The following is a 9,516-nucleotide window of genomic DNA, read 5'->3' on the forward strand; positions in this document are numbered from 1 at the left end:
TTGTGCTAAGGTCAGCATCCAGCAATCCCTGACCCTAGAGGCAAGAGAGCAAGTCTGGAGAAAGGAAGACTTTCCCTTGTCAAGGCAGATTGGGTTAGAGATCATTTAGGCAAACTGAACACCCAGAAATCCATGGGCCCCTATGACATGCCCCCTGAGTGCTGAGGGAGCTGGCAGATGTTGTTGCTAAAGCACTCTCCATCATCTGGAGAGGTGCCTGAGGACTGGAGGAAAGCCAATGTCACTCCAGCCTTCAACAAGGGCAAGGATGACCCCCCAGGAAACTACTGCCCAGCCAGCCTCACCTCCATCCCTGGAAAGGTAATGGAATGGCTCATCCTGGAGGTCATCTCTAACCATGCAGAGAAAAAAGGGTGATCAGGAGTAGCCGACGTGGATTCACCATGGAGAAATGATGCCTGACCAACCTAACAGCCTTCTACAATGGAATGACTGGCTGGGTAGACGAGGGGAGAGCCGTGGATGTTGTCTACCTTGATCTCAGCAAGGCTGTTGGCACCGTCTCCCATAAGATCCCCATAGGTAAGCTCAGGCAGTGTGGGTCAGATGAGCAGTGGGGTGGGTGGAGAAGTGGCTGATGGCAGAGCTCAGGGGGTTGTGATCAGCAGCGCAGAGTCCAGCTGGAGGCCAGTAGCTTGTGGTGTTCCCCAGGGGCCAGTACTGGGTCCAGTCCTGTTCAACTTATTCATCACTGACCTGGACGAAGGGGCAGAGCGTGCCCTCAGCGAGTTTGCTGATGGTACAAACCTGGGAGCAGTGGCTGACACACCAGGCGGCTGCGCTGCCATTCAGGCAGACCTGGGCAGGCTGGAGAGCTGGGCGGAGAGGGACCTCATGAAGCTCGACAAAGGCACGTGCAGGGTCCTGCACCTGGGGAGGGACAACCCCACGCACCAGCACAGGCTGGGGCTGACCTGCTGGGAGGCGGCTCTGCGGAGAGGGACCTGGGAGTGCTGGTGGGCAGCACATTGCCCATGAGCCAGCAGGGTGCCCTGGTGGCCAGGGAGGCCAGTGAGATCCCGGGGGGCATTAGGAGGAGGGTGGCCAGCGGGTGGAGGGAGGTGATCCTGCCCCTCTGCTCTGCCCTGGTGAGGCCGCACCTGGAGTGCTGTGTCCAGTGCTGGGCTGCCCAGTTTGAGAGAGACAGGGAACTACTGGGGAGGGTCCAGCGGAGGGCTGCGAAGATGATGGAACATCTCCCTGATGAGGAAAGGCTGAGAGAGCTGGGCCTGTGTAGCCTGGGGAAGAGAAGACTGAGAGGGGATCTTCTCAATGTCTACAAATATCTTAAGGGTGAGCGTCAGGAGGATGGGACCAGGCTCTTTTCAGTGGTGCCCAGCAACAGTATAAGGGGCAACAGGTACAAACCAAAACATGGGAAGTTCCACCTCAATATGAGGAAAAGCTTGTTTGAGGGTGACAGAGCCTGGAACATGCTGCCCAGAGAGGTTGTGGAGCCTTCTTCTCTGGAGATGTTCAAAACCTGCCTGGAGGTGATGCTCTAGGTCAGGGGTCCTTCAAGCTTTTTAAACAGGGGCCGGCACGTGGATGCAGTGGCAGGCAGCCATCTGCAGCTGCTTGGTTTCCCCCCCCCCAACCCCCGGCGGGGGGGGGTCTGTAAATACCGGGGGCTGGATTGAGGACCCTGGGGGGCCGTATCCGGCCTGCGGGCTGTAGTTTGAGGACCCCTGCTCTAGGTGAACCTGCTTTAGCAAGGGGTTGGACTAGATGGTATCCAGAGGTTGGACTAGACGGTATCCAGAGGTCCTTCCAGTCCCAACTATTCTGTTACTCTCTGATTATGTGATCTCTGATCAGGACAGCCAGGTAGGCTGCAACCTGAAGCTATACTCTCTCCTCTCATCTAGGAGTGCTAACCAATTTGTGGGCTGTGATCTGCTTGCCACTGTTTTGCCTGTCACTCCACATGCAAAGCAGGAGAGTTTGCTTCATCAACAGCCCCTTGAGTGAAGATTTTTACCTCTGCCACCGCAGATAAACAGCGAGTTAAAAGAAGTGACTTTTGATAAAGTCAGTTCTGGTTCGAGAAGTAATTGTTCACATATGCATGGTACAGCTGTCTTCATCAGGAAACCTGCCTCTATTTAATTGTTACATTAAAATAAACAAAAGCCTATTTGTGTTACTTAATTTCAGTCTGCTGTAGCAATCACAGTTCACCACTGAACTCATCACTAGCATTTGAAAAATATTTTGGGAAGTCACCTCAGACAGGGCTCCCCAGAAGTCAATGCACTGAAAAAATGTGCATCATTTATATTGCTCATCACTCCTGCACAGATCTGGGTTCATCAGATTTGAGTTTTGATTCATTTTAGCCACATGGCAAAAATGACCTGTATGAATCTGTCCAAAACTGTCTGCCTTTCTGTTCCAAGCTCATGCCTGCATTCAGAACCAGATACAAACACACACCGGCACCAAAATTCATCTTCTGGTTACTTAAAACCAGGCCCCCACCTCCAGCAGTATTTGCATTCAGGCTGGAATAGGAGGCACCACTCCAGCAGGGAGCCTGGTGTGAAACTCCACATTTACAACCCTGTCACCAGACTAAATCAAATAGTATGTGGTCCATAACACTGTCAGGAAGGCAGGGTATGCCATTCTGCATCTGATTAAAGCTGATATATTCAGTCAACCCACAAAATAATGTTGTTTTAGGACTAAAATGAGAAACCATTGGCAAATGCAATAATCTTCTTTTTCAACTGATGAAGAGGATGTGCAAATACACCCGGAGTATAGAAACCTAGCGATCCTAATGATACAGGGATTCCAGAATCAGGACTGGGATGCTTTGCAGCCTGTGTGCTCTGCTTTTTGCCTCCTATTTGTTGTTTACGCTTAGAAATAGAGCTGTGGGGGACAGGATATTTAGGAACTGTCACCGCACAAATGACATATGGGTGCTGCCTGGCTCATGGCATCTTTATGATGGTGTGACTTCTAATCCAGACATATGCAGATTAGCAGTGGGTTCAGTCATGCTGAAAGCATCCAGGGCTTCCTTTTAAGCACAGATCCCTTTCTGACTGGCAGTGATGTGACTGTCAGCTACTGTTTCCTGATGTCTCTCTCACATGACTGCCGAGTGCCGTGATGCACTGTGCTCGGACAGCTATCTGATTTCCAATCAACGTACTGTGGCAGCAGACAGTAACGGGGGTTTCTGTTCCTGGCCAGGTGCCACAGTGTACTTGGAGACATTTGCTGCTTGCATGTGAGTTTTGGAATCCCCTTTTACAATCAGGAGGTCTATGGAAAAAGAAATCCCTACCACAGCATGAACATAATACTGGCTCTGTGTGATGCCAAAACATTAATCTCCTTCAGCCTTAAGGCCGTGTGCCTACGGACTCCAAGTGTCCCAGTTCACTTCAGCATATTTCTCTCAACCTTACACATGAATTTTTGATAATTGTAACACCACATGATAGCATGCTGCACTGTCTTTGAGTTATAAAACTGAGGCTTCACTTTGGTAGAAAAATCCAGGTAATTCTTTTCAGAACACACGCAGGAGAACAGAGAAGCTATTACTGCGGACTGCAGACCTGATGGTACAGTAGCTTACAAACCTGGGGATGGGAAGCCTTTATCTTGGTTAAACGATACTCCAGTTTAAACAAAAGTATCTCAGTTTAATGTTCATCAAAAGACCATGGATCTCTATCTGTATCCCTCACAGGCAACAGAGCCACTTAATTCAAGCCAGGACTCCTCTTGATTCAGAAAAGAGTAACAGGTGAGTAAATGCTATGCTGAGAGTCACATCAGAAATGCTTTTGACAGAAAATTTTTTGGCTTTGTCTTTTGTGCTGAGTGCTGAATAGGTTTTGAATTTAAATAGTTGTTCATAAAAATGCAGACTAAGAAGCCATTATGCTGTGAGCCCTCCTGCCTTGTTACTATCCCTCACAACTTCTCTGTTTTCAGTTTTGGACTCCTTGTTCTGCCTAACCAGGGAAAGGGCAACCCTCCCATGGCAGGGGCCTTTAGAGCTCCTGCAAAGGCATCTCATCTCCCCATTTCCAAACTCCTGCTGGAATTTTTCCTCTCTGTGGCATTACAAGGTAAGTGATGCATGTTTGGGGCTTCTGGCTTTACAGAATGTTAGTTAATACATACAACACTTGCCACGGTAGGGAGGTTGTTCAGTCCTGCTACTGTCACTGTCCTCTCTCTCAAAAGCTGCTTGGGCTGCCCTAAGAGATGCTACAGCACAAGGAGGCAGCAAGCAATGGGCAGCACACAGCTAGCAGGGATGACCGGTTGGCCCACTAAAAGTTATGACTGGTGGTGAACAATGCTGGTATTGCTGTTCATGGGAACAAAGCTGCTCGCAGCAAATGTGACGTTTCAATTCCAGGGCAGAGTCCCTATGCAACTGAAGTGCGTGCTCCAGGCATTCACCAAAATTAAGACACTCCCTCCAATGGACAGTGCATCCACACCAGGTAGCCCTGTGGCCAGCACAACTTTCACACCTGTAAGAGGACAGGGCTATTGGAAAAGCTCCTTGGATGAGAGAAAGGAAGGAGGAAAACAGAGATGCTTTGCAAACCACTGATATGATTTTCTTCCCCTTGCCATCTCCTACTGAACATTTTTTTAACCCTTTTTTATATCATTCACAGTGTGTGAATAGGTCAGTGTCAATGTCCCCTGGTTGTTGATTGAGCGTAATTTAGACACTTGGATTGCTGCAGAGAGATGCCATGCAAGTGTGTTAAAAAAGACCACTAGAAACTGAAGTCATGTTTTGTTACCTCCAGGCTGGGCACAGAAGAATTTTGCTGCAGTTGTTTGGCAGGTCACGAAGGCCCAGTAAATTTACTTTTCAGGAATGTAGTAGGGTTGAGATCAATGTGATCATACAGAGACTTGTGAAAAGTCAGCAGAATTTATGTTTTGATAGAGCAAGATCTCGTTTCTGTTGAACTTCCAAAATAACTGGTCTATAAAACATGCAAATTCAATCACAAGGTTCATAAACACTGCAGGAAAATGACAGTTTTCTGTCCTTTCCTATAAATGCAGTTCTGTAGGGCTGACGAAGAGGAAGTTTCAGGTTTCTCACTTTCCTTCATATTACTGAGGGGGTACCACACACCCAGATCAGCTGAGCATGGGTCACAATAGCAGCAACAGTGAGGTTCACCACAAATCCTCCTGCCTGCTGCTCTGGTCTGCCAGCCGTCATCAGTGTGAGTGCAGGACCACGGAGATACTTCAGCTGGGAGGAACCTCTGGGAGTCACCTAGTCCAACCTGCTGCTCAGGCAGGGCAACTTCAAAGTTAGATTGTTCTTCAAAGCTAATTAAGAGCAAAATGAAACACAACAGAAACACTAGGGATGTGCATGTGTGTTGGATGTGCAGCATCAAACTCAGAAGAATTTCATAAGTATATTCTCAGTTAACCGCTACCTTAACATTAAAGGTGTATTTTAATGTGACACTGATTCATGATCAGCTTTCTCAGATGAATGCAGCATATCCAGAAACTAGCAATTGTAAGCTGCTCAAACTTAGTAACAAATTGAACAAAGGAAACTTAATGCTTTAATTCAAACTCAAGCAGCAGACAAAAATCCTGATACAGCTGTCAAACATAGCACAATGTTGGGGTTTACTTTATTTCAGATTATTTTTATCTTTTTAGGAACTGTCATTTAACCTTGTCAGGTGGGAGTTTCTGGGGGTTTTGGGGGGGAGGTCAGGCTCTCTCCAGATCAAAACAGAGGCATATGATGAAAGAACTGAGCGCAAGCATGTGCTCTTACAGTCAATGCTGGGCAGCTGAGTGTGACCGAATCTGCTCCTCTTTTACTTCTGTACAGCTGGGGTTCTCTAACAGCACTCTGCTTGCTCTGCTTATATTTCCTTTTTACAGGGGAGAGACTTAATCAGAAAGCTGGAACAAATTGCACCTTTGGTTAAACCATCATACATGCTAACCGTTGCTTCCTCTTTCCCGGTATCTGACATCAGAGCCATGCTGTTTGAGGAAGTCACAGTTACACCGATTGTTTCTAACCGCTGCTCCCTTCTATTTTAGGCTGGCTGAGAATGATCCCATCCCTTTATACTCTGCTTCTGGCTAAATACATTTATATCTGTAACCTGCATACCCAGAAACATTGTTTGAGAAGACCAGAGGACAACAAGATATTTCTGCGCAGAACAAAGGAGCAGAAAAAGGAAAGTGCGACTCTTGTTTGTTTATTTATTTATTTTGTATCGATTTGAAATTCTTTAACAACAACAGCACTTTGATTGATGCTAAGTCACAATGAAGTCACAGTAGACTTGGCGGTGTGATGAATGCTCCTTTGACCTTTAGAGATGGTTGGCCTCATTCCCCCACTGCTGTGCACCTAGGGTTGCAATTTATACCTGTGGCAAAGTGGTTACCAAATCAGCATGGTAGCAGTTTATAGCGACTTGCGCGAATCACAACACAAGGAACGAGACAGGGGGAAATCAGGCCCAGTGCCTTCTCCCACCAGGCATCAAAGAGAGGATCTTTTATAATTTACTACAATACTGCTTAAGTACCACCCTAAAGCGAGGCCCTGCCAAGCACCCTACAAACACAGAATAGCGGATGGCTGCTTGCCGCAGCCCGAGGGCTTGTCTACGGGGGGAAGTTACTGCTCATTAAATGAAGGTGTGTGCAGGGAAAGCACCCCTTTGTGCTCCGGGAGAAGCCGGTGCAGTTTGCGAGCTCCCAGGATGACTGCGGGCGCTGTGTTAACCTGCATGGCTGCACAGCAGCTAGGCAGAAGGGCTGCAGCCCCACTTAGCGCCCCTCCTAAATCTACTCTGCTGCCCAAATAGATTAGCCCTACGCAGAGAAACCTCTTTATACCTTTGCAAGTTGCAAAAGCCTGGGAAACATGCAGAAGAATTACATGGGGGAAGAGGTTTCCAGAGCTGTGCGCATAACCCGGAAAGGAGAGTGTTAGCCACATCTACTGGACCTTGCTAGATCATTCCTAAGACTGGCTCAGGGTGCCCCAAAGTGGAGGAACTTACTTACATCCACACTGAAGGCCTTCAGGTATCCCAAATCCTTCCTCAGGTGGATACCAGCTCTGTGGTCTCTGCCCTGACATCAGTCTCCAAAGTCCTCCACCAGGAGGGAAGGGGCCCATCATGGAGGTCCTTGAGTCATTTCATCTTCAAGGCAAATGCACCACAGCCATGTCATAACCTCTCTGTGAAGCCCTACAAAGGGGTCCTGCCTTACTGAATGCTATCTAAGATCACCCAACAGCAGATCAAGCTGATCACATGCAGGTGTGCCGGGGCTGCAGCAGGTGAATCTCAATCCATTATCCTCTTGTCACCAATTGAGGGCCAAAATGCTCCTTTTCTGAAAAGAATGTGCAGGTTTGAACACTTATACAGCAGATGTTTTGGACACATGAGCTCCCGGGCCATCACACAGAGATGCCTTTTCAGATGATTCAGAGCAGGTTTGCAAAGGTGTCCCATGAAATGTGCCTGCACTGAATGCACCAGTGATCACCCACTTCCAGGTTCTAGGGGAAAAACAACAGTTCCCAGCATACTCTCCCAATTTTTTCCAGAGGTCCAGGGCACCTCCCAGGACTATCTTACTCCCTCTTCTTTAGAAGCATGCATTTGGAGCCAGTGAAATACAGCAGTTTCTGACTCCAAGACCACAGCCCAGTGTCCCAGGCCAGGACAGGGCAGTTTGGGCTGGGAGTCACAGCCTGTGGTCACAGGAGATGGCTTGTCTTCCTCTCGGTGAGAAAAGTAGAGGAAGCCGGAGAGCAAGGTCTGCCCGAGGCCTACAAAATGAACACACAACTATGCAGCACTTTTTCTGGTTTTAAAAGTCCTGCAACTCCCCCATGTCTACGTGATGTGCTAATTTTGAAAGTGCCCAAGAGGAACTGGGATTTGGCTTATTTGCAGTGTTGTGGCAGGCGTGTTTGTAGGAAACCTGTGTATAATATCGCCCTGGACACTAGTGGCTCCAGCACTAGGCAGGCTGGGTATGAGTCCTGGAGTGCCCACACTTCATGCACTCCCTTTCAAGAGACAGGGAATGTTAAAATGGCCAATGCACCATCATTTTGCACATACACGCTCACAGCAACACAGAAAATACAGCAGGCAGTGGATATGCTGGGAGAGCCAGCATCAAAAGTTCATCTGGTCCTGACGTGTGTGATAAAATGATCTTTACAGGGTAGAGAAAACACTGTTCTCTAATACTGTGCCTAATGCCACCTCACTCCACTCCTCAGTCCTGACAGGATTAACTCCAACAACAATCTCACAGAGCTCCCCAAGACATGCATCTACAACTGCCCCTCTGTCCCTCAAGTTCTGCTTCCTTTGCGCCCAATGAAACCTCCCCTCGGTCCCCGTGACCCCCTGTCTCAATGGCACTGCATTTCCTGGATGAAAGCAGAACCTGGTAAAGAAACGTAGGGGACAGCTAACCTCTGCTTCTGCAGGATCTCCCTGCTTCCAAGATGCCTTCTTGCTTTTGCAGGCACCCAAGGGACAAGTGCTGTTTATTTAGAAAAAACTCTGGAATTAGTTAAGTGAAAGCAAATAGTGTTTTTGAACCAGATATTTGCTCACAGCCCCTATTGCATACCCAGATATCATGAAGCCCGTGAGGTGTCTTGAGTGTAACTCATTGCAGTTTGTTTTGTGTGGTCCTTAAACTGATGGCACATCAGTCAGCAGGCTAACCACTAGAAAGCAAAACCATACTCTTCATAAGCTTTCAATTAGAAACAGTAATTTAACAAAGCCACAATCACTTCTTAAAAACTTCTTTTTTCAAAGCAAGCCTTTTCTGTTGTCCTGTCAGAATCCCAAGGGGGCACAAGCTCCAACTCCTTCCTAAAGATCAAAGGGGAGAGCAGGGCCAGGTGCAAACTAGAACAGCAATGCAGAATGTCAGCAAGATTTTGGCTGGAAGGGGTCTCTGGAGGTCACCACTTCCATCACCTACTCAAGGCAGGGCAAGTTCCAAGGCAGACCATGGACAGAGGCTCTGCGACATTTCGGAGAGATCTGTTACAGAATGGCTAAGTTTCCTGGTGAAGAATTTTCTTCCTATAGTCAGAATTACCCTTGCTGCATCTTGTGACCATTGCCCCTCGTCCTCCTGCTGAGCAACTTTGAGAGGAGTCTGGCTCTGTCTGCTCTGTAACCCCCATTTAGACAGCCGAGGACAGCCATTAGGCTCCCCTTATCCTTTTCCTCTCTGGGACAAATACCCCCAGTTCCCTCAACTCACCCCGCTTTGTTACGCACTCCAGCTCATGGTACGAGAGCATTTTCCTCAAAATTAGTGACACTATACCCTTGTCAAACCCAATGACCTCAGGATGTCACTTTGTGTATTTTAACGATAAAATGCTGACATTTAGAATCAGTTGAGGATTTTTTCCTTTTTCTATATAGGTTAAATGCT

Source organism: Falco naumanni, chromosome 3 (genome assembly GCF_017639655.2).
Source record: "Falco naumanni isolate bFalNau1 chromosome 3, bFalNau1.pat, whole genome shotgun sequence".
In the NCBI taxonomy this organism is placed as follows: Eukaryota; Metazoa; Chordata; class Aves; order Falconiformes; family Falconidae; genus Falco; species Falco naumanni.